General features: G+C 35.2%; 1 long non-coding RNA gene across 1 annotated transcript; it reads left to right on the top strand.

The window, feature by feature from the left end:
• Positions 1-462: 462 nt before the first annotated feature.
• Positions 463-1,679, top strand: LOC145595934 (uncharacterized). The gene is made up of 3 exons (XR_014103045.1): positions 463-558; positions 643-780; positions 883-1,679. It is a non-coding gene; the product is annotated as an uncharacterized LOC145595934 (long non-coding RNA).
• The last annotated feature ends 7,302 nt before the right edge of the window (positions 1,680-8,981 follow it).

Below are 8,981 nucleotides of genomic sequence, written 5' to 3'. Positions count from 1 at the left end.
TAGTTAAGTAGGTTGCAACCTACCTGTGGTCTGGTTTTTCTCTTCCTTTCATAAATTTTTAATTTTGTTAATTATTGTATATTTAGAACCTTTGTTTTCTGCTGGTTGTAAATTCTAATAAACTTAAGAGTGTGCTTATTTTAATTTTTGCAGAAAGGTTTCATTGTTCCTGAAGATCGTAAAGGATATGTGTTAAAACAAGCATCTAAGAGGTGGAGAGCATTCAAGGCTAGATTAAGAAAAGATTTTATGTACGAATTTGACGAGGAGGGAAATACTACAGATGTGATTATCTGGACACCACCGAGTTTGTATCCATGGATAACCGTAGATGATTGGAAAAAGTTCGTTGAAACAAGTATTGATGATAAGTTTAAGGTAATCTTACATTCGACACATAAATACTATGAAGTCATATAAGAATTAGCTAAGCTATTTACTAACATTATGTATATCGTACTGAAGGAATTGAGTGAACTGAATTGAGAAAGGGCTAAAAAGAGGAAGACTTCGTATCGTGGGGGTCGAAAAGGGTACTCTTATTATGAGGACGAGATTGTAAGTTTACAATACTCCATGCTTCTCGAACAATAAATACTATACAAATAAGACTATGACTTTTCAACTTTGTACTTTTTTCAGGCTAAGGAATTGCAGAATCAAGGAATTCAAGTTGTTGATGTACCTCGGCATTTGGTTTGGATTAGAGCTCATTCTAGAGAAGAGGGAGGAGTTCTAAAATTTGACAATCCGGCAAATTTGGAAATAGCTCAAGCAATTGTAAGATTATGTATCCATATATATGTTGCATAGTCATAGACCTCAAACAGATAGTATCTTTAATCATTCTAACACAACCAGGCTAATATCTATAAATTTCAGAAAGAATTGGAGGCTCAACATAATCAAGGAGAAATTGATGCATCAAGGCGCAATGATATATTGGCAAGAGCATTAAACACTCCCGAACATGGTGGTTGTGTGAGGGCCGTTGGAGGTCTCACAAACAAGGAGTATTTCGGGTACAAGAAGCCTACACCCGCTAACCAAGTGCAATTAGAGCTCAAGCAAGTCAAAACAAAGTTAGAAAATGTGACAAACACTCAAAATTTTCTGATGTCTTTTATTATGTCTAATTTTCAATTGACTCCGGAACAATTCCAACAAATTCAACTTGGTAGTTCAAGTGCCCAATTTGGGGGATTTGGTGTCAACCAGGATGTGTACAGTGCTACATTTAGTGAATTACTTAACAGCCATGGTTTAGATGGATAAGGTGATAGGCAAATAGTTGGTGAATTGGGTAAGAATCAATCAACTGGTGACTTTACTAATTATAGCTCACGTGGTAACCAAGGTAGAAATATGGCCACACATGGACTTCAAGGTTTCCAGTTCCAACTTGCTTCAAAGCCACAACATCACCAACAACTCGAGGTGCCAACAAAGTCATACCATATTGCTTCAAAGCCACAATATAATCAACAACTCGATGTGCCAACAGAGACATACCATGTATCATGGCCAGAGCCTGAGACAAACCATGAAAAGGAATATGTTCCAGAAAATTCATTTAACATAGAATCTCAAATTGAACAAACTATAAACCAAGCTTTTCCTGAGGTAATAAAAAGTTGATGGTATGTAAAATAATTTAACATATTTTTCCTTAACATATGTTGTCCATTTTTTTTTTGTGCTGTTTTTTTTTTTTTTTTTTTTTTTTTTTTTTTTTTTTTTTGTTTTGTGGCCAATATAATTTGTATATAACCCTCATATCTGCTTTAATAGATACAGATACTAACATCTTTACGCATTTAGGGTGTTAACAGTGATTGTTCTTTGGCAATTGAGCAAGATAATGGGGTCCAAATAGTTGCCATTGGAACAGTATATATTGGGAAAGGATCTGAAGTGGTCAAGCATCATTTTAAACCTGTGCCAAGTGGTTGTTACTGAGTTTGTATTAAAGAAGGAATTGAAATAGGTGCACCTTTGCCTTTTCCAGAAGGAAAAATCACATCTGTGTGTGAAGGAAAATATCATTTTCTTTTGTGGCCAGCTCACTTGGTTTATCCAATAGAGAAGGTACGAAATTGTTGCTTCTGTACATTTGTATTTATAAAATAACAATTATACTAAATTAGTGTTTATCTATACTTATTAAGGTTGACAAACAACCTGTGAAAGAGAGCATCACACCTTCTACTCATTCTATACTATCACAATCATCATCCACCAAGTATGTGATCACTCCCAAGGAGAAATTGAAGTTGACCACCAGTTTGGTGCGCGTTTGTAGGAAGTTAGCTATTGAAATGAAAAAGAGTGAAAAAACCATACCTATCAAAGTCCCGAAGAATGTGTTTTATAATGAGCAGGAAATTACCATTGATTATGAAGATATGCGTGATTGGTGCGTTCAGAGAAAGATAGGAACAAGTCACATGTCAACTTTTATGATGTAAGTGTGGTGATAATATAAATGGTGAATTTCACTTTACTTAGTTGATTTTTTTTCCTGTTCTAATTGATTTTTTGTTTTGGTTATTATTATTATTATTTTTATTTTTTTTTTTTTTTTTGAAAGGCACTTGAGTGAAATGGTTCATTCACTAGGTATCTCAGGAATCTATGCATTTTGTGATTCTAATTTCATATCCCCTGAAACTCCAACGCAAGAAAATGAAAATGATCGATGTGACTATTTGGTTAGAGTCTTTGCTCGCAATGATGCACAAAATCGAAACCAAATATTCTTTGCACCATACACTGATAAGTAAGTAGTTTGTTTAATGTGCTTATTATGTTATCATGATTTTATGACTCTTATGATTTCATGTCATTCAACTAACTTTATGTGTAGCATGCACTGGATGTTGGCGGTGATTTGTCCATGGGTTGGATTAGTACATTGGCTAGATCCAGCAGGAGCAGAACTTCAACCTCATCAATTTGTTCAAGATATCATCAATAAGTATATGCATGAGCTTTTAATTATTATATTGTAATCTTATTAGGGTATTAGTTCTGATATTAGAAGAAAAAAAAAAGAAACTAAACCAGTCCTTGTGGCAATATAGGGCAATTTTGAGATTTAACTTGGAGTACCGAGCAGAAATTAAGTGGAATAAGAATTCAGCCATTAAATGGAAACAAGTAGAGGTAATTGATCTTTACTTTATCTTTTGGGTTCACTTTTCTATGTATTGGGATTATAATTTAGAAGTATAATTGTATAACTCAAATTTATTATTGTAATAGTGCCCTCGTCAAGATTTCGACTTCGATTGTGGATATTATGTTTGTCGTTAGGTTACATGCTAGAGACAATTCAATCTAGAAAGTCATATGTACCGGACAAGGTATTACTCTTCCTTAATTGTATGCAGAGGTGAGCTTTAGGTCTTGCAAATTTAGACAACCTACTGGTAGTAACGAGCAATTTAATGTGATTTTTTTCAAGGTTTAACCGGTAATTTCTTGTTCATTTTCCTGCTTTATTTTCAACTACTATAATTCTTATCTCATTATGTAAAATCATATAGAGCATTCTTCTTGTGAATTCATTAAGGACCTGCATTATATTGCTTATTATATATGTTATGAAGATCTACATTTGCATTGGTTACCTAAATAATATTAGTTTGCTACTATATTAAGAATCTTTACTCTATATAAGAGTGTAACAAAGCTATATTTAGCTCACTTTTCTATAAAATCTTGACTGGAAAACTATCACCCAGAAAACTATCACTTAACTGCTTGATTGAAGGATTTTTGGCAATCAAGCAGAATATTCAGAGTACAAACTATCACCCAGAAAACTATCACTTGACTGGATATGCAATCTTTGATTCACAATTTCTACAGGATTCACAATCAGTTAAATTTATCAAAAATAACAGTTTTCAACAAGTTCTATAGCTTTCCTTTTAATTCAGAGTACAATAATCTATACTACCACTCATATTTTCTATGAAGCTTATTAGGTACCAAGTTACAAGTCTGCTAGACTAATAAAAGTGTATACCCATTACCCAGTTGGACAGTTAGCCCACCTACTTGCCTGTCTAGCTGCTAAGGCATTATGCTTAAAGCAGTTGGACAGTTAGCCCACCTAATTTTTCTCTGGATGTTCCAGTTCCTAAGGATAATATAAGTATCTGTTATAATCTGATGGTTTTATAGGGTAGAAATCAGGACTACCACTATGTATCTCATTTATATTTATATGTTTTTTTTTACATGTAGTATTTTGACAAAGCTCCTGTCAAATATTCTCAACAAATGATCGACGAGATTCGAGACATGTGGATCTTATTTGTTACAAGACATCAACCAACCGAGGAGGATGATGATGATCAGTGTGAGTTGTAAGTGGGCAGTACATATTAAGTACCTTAGGAATTTACTTTGGATATCTTGTATATGTGCTAATTAGATTTGGAATGGAACTAGAATGGACTTTGTTTTTGAACAAACTAGAATGAAACTTTTGACCATGTAAATATTTCTGATGAATGAAATTTTTTTTTTGGAAAAGTTGTGCAGTTGTAATTATTCTATAAGAAGCAGGTTGTATTTATTTTTAAACACAGCAAGTTGTATTTTATTTTTATGCAAAGCAGGTTTATGCAAAGCAGGATGTATACAGGGCAATATTGCATTTAAAAAATTACCCAAAAATGGGAAACCAATTTTATTATATTCATTATTTTTTTTTAATTTAAAAAAAAAAAAATCGATGCCCTAAACAAAAATTAATCAATAATCATTTTAATAAAAAAAATGAGAAAAAGCTAGAGAACGCCTATCTAAGATAGGCGTTTTTTTAATTAATATATATAGAGCGCCTATCACTAGTTAACCGTTTTGTTTTCCTTGTTTTTTATTCCTTTTTTACACAAAATAGAGAGCTGTTATCTTACACAGGCGCTCTATATTGTGTTTGATATAGAACGCCTGAAAGAGGCGCTCTATAAATGTTATAGGGCACCCCCTCAGAAGAGCGCCTCACAGGCGCTCTTTATTCCCTATTTTAGGCGTTCTCTAATCCTTATTTTGTGGTAGTGAGTATACTGTCAGATGGTAGAAAGCGCCGTGTCACGACACTGCATAACGTGGCGCGGCAGACCTGCCGTGACATGGTGAACAGTTCCAGGCCCGTTTTGTGACTTTTTCCAGATTTTATTCGATTTAGGTCCATATGAATTACTATGTGGAAATAAAAACTCTCGGTCATAGGTTAGTCCAAAAACAAAATGAACAAACACATGTGGGTTAGCACCAAATAAACCACGTAGCATTTAGTCACGATGATGCAAAAAGTTCTCAACCTAAGGTCAAGTTCTATGTTCGACTATGTTCAAGATATTTGGTGTCAAAGGGTACCATGGTTAAGAGTTTGGACGTGTTAGCAAGGCAGCCTCCCTTGAGGGTGTATGCCAACGGGCGGCTCCGCGAGTTCGTGATGAAATCGAACTCGACTCCATGGTTTGGGTGGATTTAAAAACTCGGATGAACTCTTATTGCCATGAGCGTTTTTGGGTTGATAGATGTTAAATCCCCCGGGGCTAAGACGTATGTAGAACAAACACGTTTTTTCAGAAAAATCGAAGGAAGTTGACTGTGAGAAGAGAAAACAAGCCACCAGACTAATTTTAGATGCTGTGACACGGCAGAGAGCACCGTGCCACGGATCTGCACACCGTTAGACGGTGTACTGCACTATGACACGGTTGTCAGAAAATCTGACTGGTGCCCTGTTTTCCTTCATACACAACCAAGTTATTCAATTCTTCCTACGGGAAAGACCTAAATGCGACGTTACAATGTCTATGCTTATGCAAAAATTCCAAATTAATCACAGGAATATTTTTCAAGAATCTTTCAAGTCTCATCCACTCATCTTAATTAAATATCGATCACTCATATCGATAAATAATCAAGAATCCTCCCCAGTGGAGTCGCCAAATTGTAGGTGTTGTTCAAAGTGCGCCTACATTAAAGCATGTTGTGAATATGCTTGGCACTCATAGGAAGTGGGAATTGACATATACGATAGGGACAACGATTAGGTACAAGGAAAGTAGGGTGTCGCCAACAAGTTTTTAAGGAACTTGTAAACCGTTCACGGATCATTTAAGGCAACCACGAATAAGGGACAACGATAGGCAACAACGATTGACCCGTGAAGGTTACACCCCATTCATAATCCATGAGATTAGTAACTCCATATGGTTCAGAACCATGAAAGGAGGATCGGAGATGATGGTACGAAGTGAGTCATGGAGTCACATTCGCCCGTATTGGCCTCTGCTCGATTCTTATTATGAAAAGTGATTCCTGTGATCTCAAAGGCATGCAAACAAAGATTCAATTTGCTCCAATTTATTATTATGATAAATTGGTTGAATATTAATGCACACATAATTCTATAATATCTTGATCACTTGATTAAATAATAAGATTAAAGGAACCTAAACCGGTTGTCCAAATTATCTTATTGTCGTGATTTTCAATTAAATATTCCCTTTAACATGAAATACGGTGATCATAAATAATAATAATAATAGAATAAACATTAATATTGGAAGGAATATAACAATAATAACGTTAGTCAAATCAAATAATAATAATAATCATGATGCTAGCAATATAAAATAAAATAAGTAATTAAATTAATTCATTACTCACATTCCGCAAGTTCCTTTAAATTGGTACATCATGAATAAACTGTTAGTAACTTCAATAAAAAATAAATCAAATTGAAATCAAATTAAATAAAACGCCTTGGTTTAAGGACGGAACCTCGGGTGTTGTATGGACTCCTTAGAGTGCTTAAGGGAAGAATATTGCTTAAGAATATAGGTATAAGGCTTAGAATATATGAGAGAGAGACAGAGAAGAGAATGATTTTTGGTGTAAAAGAGAGGAAGAGAGAATGATTTGGTGATCAAGCTTGTTTATGATTGAAAAAAGGGATATATGACCTCTATTTATATAGAAAAAAGAGGGTCGAAGAATCAAGAAAAGATCGAGTTCCACTACTAGAAAAACATTTATTTGCAGCGGTCAAAAATCATTAATTTGCTGCGATTTTTGGATGGCAGCAAACGCCAGGGCAGCAAACCTCTTGCGATAGACAGCAGTTTTTGCGGTGTTTGTTTTTATCATATCTTTTGATCAAGAAATCAGAATAAGGTATCGTTGGAAAGCTCTTGAAGTATATATAACCCAATTAGATTCAGATTAAAATATACTGCAGAACAAAAGATATGGCCAAAATAGTGGGACGGTGTCAGTTTTGGAAAGAGTTTCGTATTTCGCTCATATCTTTTTCGTTATAGCTCGGAATTTATATTATAATATATCATTGGAAAGATAATTTTAAGGGCTATCTAACCATATACAATTCGTATAAAAAGTATGAAGCACAAAAATAATATCTGACTATATTTGAACGTATTTCAATTCGAACACATTTAGGACTTTCAAAAAGAAAAGTTTAATTCAATTTTCAACTCTTCTATTTTATCTTTTTAAAAAGGATAATTAAGATATTTTAGAAACTTATATAAGATTCTAATTAATCCCAATTGGATTAGAAGTGGGATTAAAGCCTTTGGAGCCTCCACATGATCATTGGGTCGTAGGTAAGGTGGGCTTAGGTTCGATTTGGATTCAATTTAGTATTTTTGGCCATAACTTATTCGTTATAACTCTGATTTGGGCTTATAACATATCGTTGGAAAGATCTTTTCAAACCCCATCCAAATATTCAATAATTGGACCCATATTATGGACCAAAATAAACTGGTCTAAACGTTTTATAAAAAGGACACGAAATGAATGATTTTAATGGACACGAAATGAATTATTTATGGTTTGGGAAAATGGGATATGAATTGGATTGGTTTATGATATATATTGAATGGAGCATGGATTTAAGATTTCAGATTACATACTCAACCCGACCAATAATGGCGGTGAAAGGTTGTTCATCATCGGGTTTGGTTTTGGGGAGACATTTTTAGGTGTCTACACAAAGCTTGTTAGGAAGCTGAGTCGTGCCTAAAAACTGCTCGACCGAATGAGGAACCACCCAACCAGGCAATAGGCCAAGGGTCTTAACTTCTCAACATGTGGTAAGAGGGTCGTGCGAGACCTTGATAAACCAGCGCTTTGCGGGAGGTAACCCGTATTTTTCTTAGTCTAGTTTTCTTTCTTTCTTTTTCTTGTGAGAGGAGAGAGGAGGGAGTTTAATGAGTTTATTGAGTTCTACAGGTTTGAAGGACAAGATTTAGTCAAATTTGGAGAAAAGAGAGAGAAATTCTCGTACTTACAATGTTGTCTCGGGCCCGACCGGGCGAAGCCTCGCCCGACCGGGTGCGAGAGTCTAGAAGAGAATTCAGCAATTTTCGTCCCACTGGGCGAAAGGCGCCCGACCGGGCGCAAAGATTAGATCGCCCGACCGGGCGCGAGCTTCAGCAAAAATCCGTCCCCCTCTTTTCTTCCTCCTCCTTTCTTTTCTCATTTTTCCACCTTCCTCCATTGATTCCCTCTCTAAAAACCTTAAACTCTCTAACTTCTCTCTAAGATCTCCTCTCCATTTCTCACCCAAATCCAAAAATAATTACATATTTCTAATCCTCTCTTCATCCTCTACATTTCTATACCAAAATTCCCAAAATTCCAATCATAAATTTTCATACCCATTTTTCAAATATGGCATCAAAGAGGTCAAGATCGATTCTTGGGAGGAATTTTAGTTCAAGTCATCAATATGACCCGGAATTGCAACTGCAACAATGGCCAAACATCCGAATTGCAACCCCAGAGCAAAAGGAACGGCTTGAACAGCTCTACGGGCGTGAGGTAATCCCTTCACGGTGGTTACACCACCCTACTCTTAAATCTTTTGGTTTATAAGATTATATTAGGCGATTCATGAAGGACATAGAAATGAGAAAATTTGT

The sequence above is a fragment of the Chenopodium album genome, chromosome 19 (assembly GCF_948465745.1).
Source record: "Chenopodium album chromosome 19, dcCheAlbu1.1, whole genome shotgun sequence".
Taxonomy (NCBI): Eukaryota; Viridiplantae; Streptophyta; class Magnoliopsida; order Caryophyllales; family Amaranthaceae; genus Chenopodium; species Chenopodium album.
This window is presented reverse-complemented; position numbering and strand designations above follow the sequence as displayed.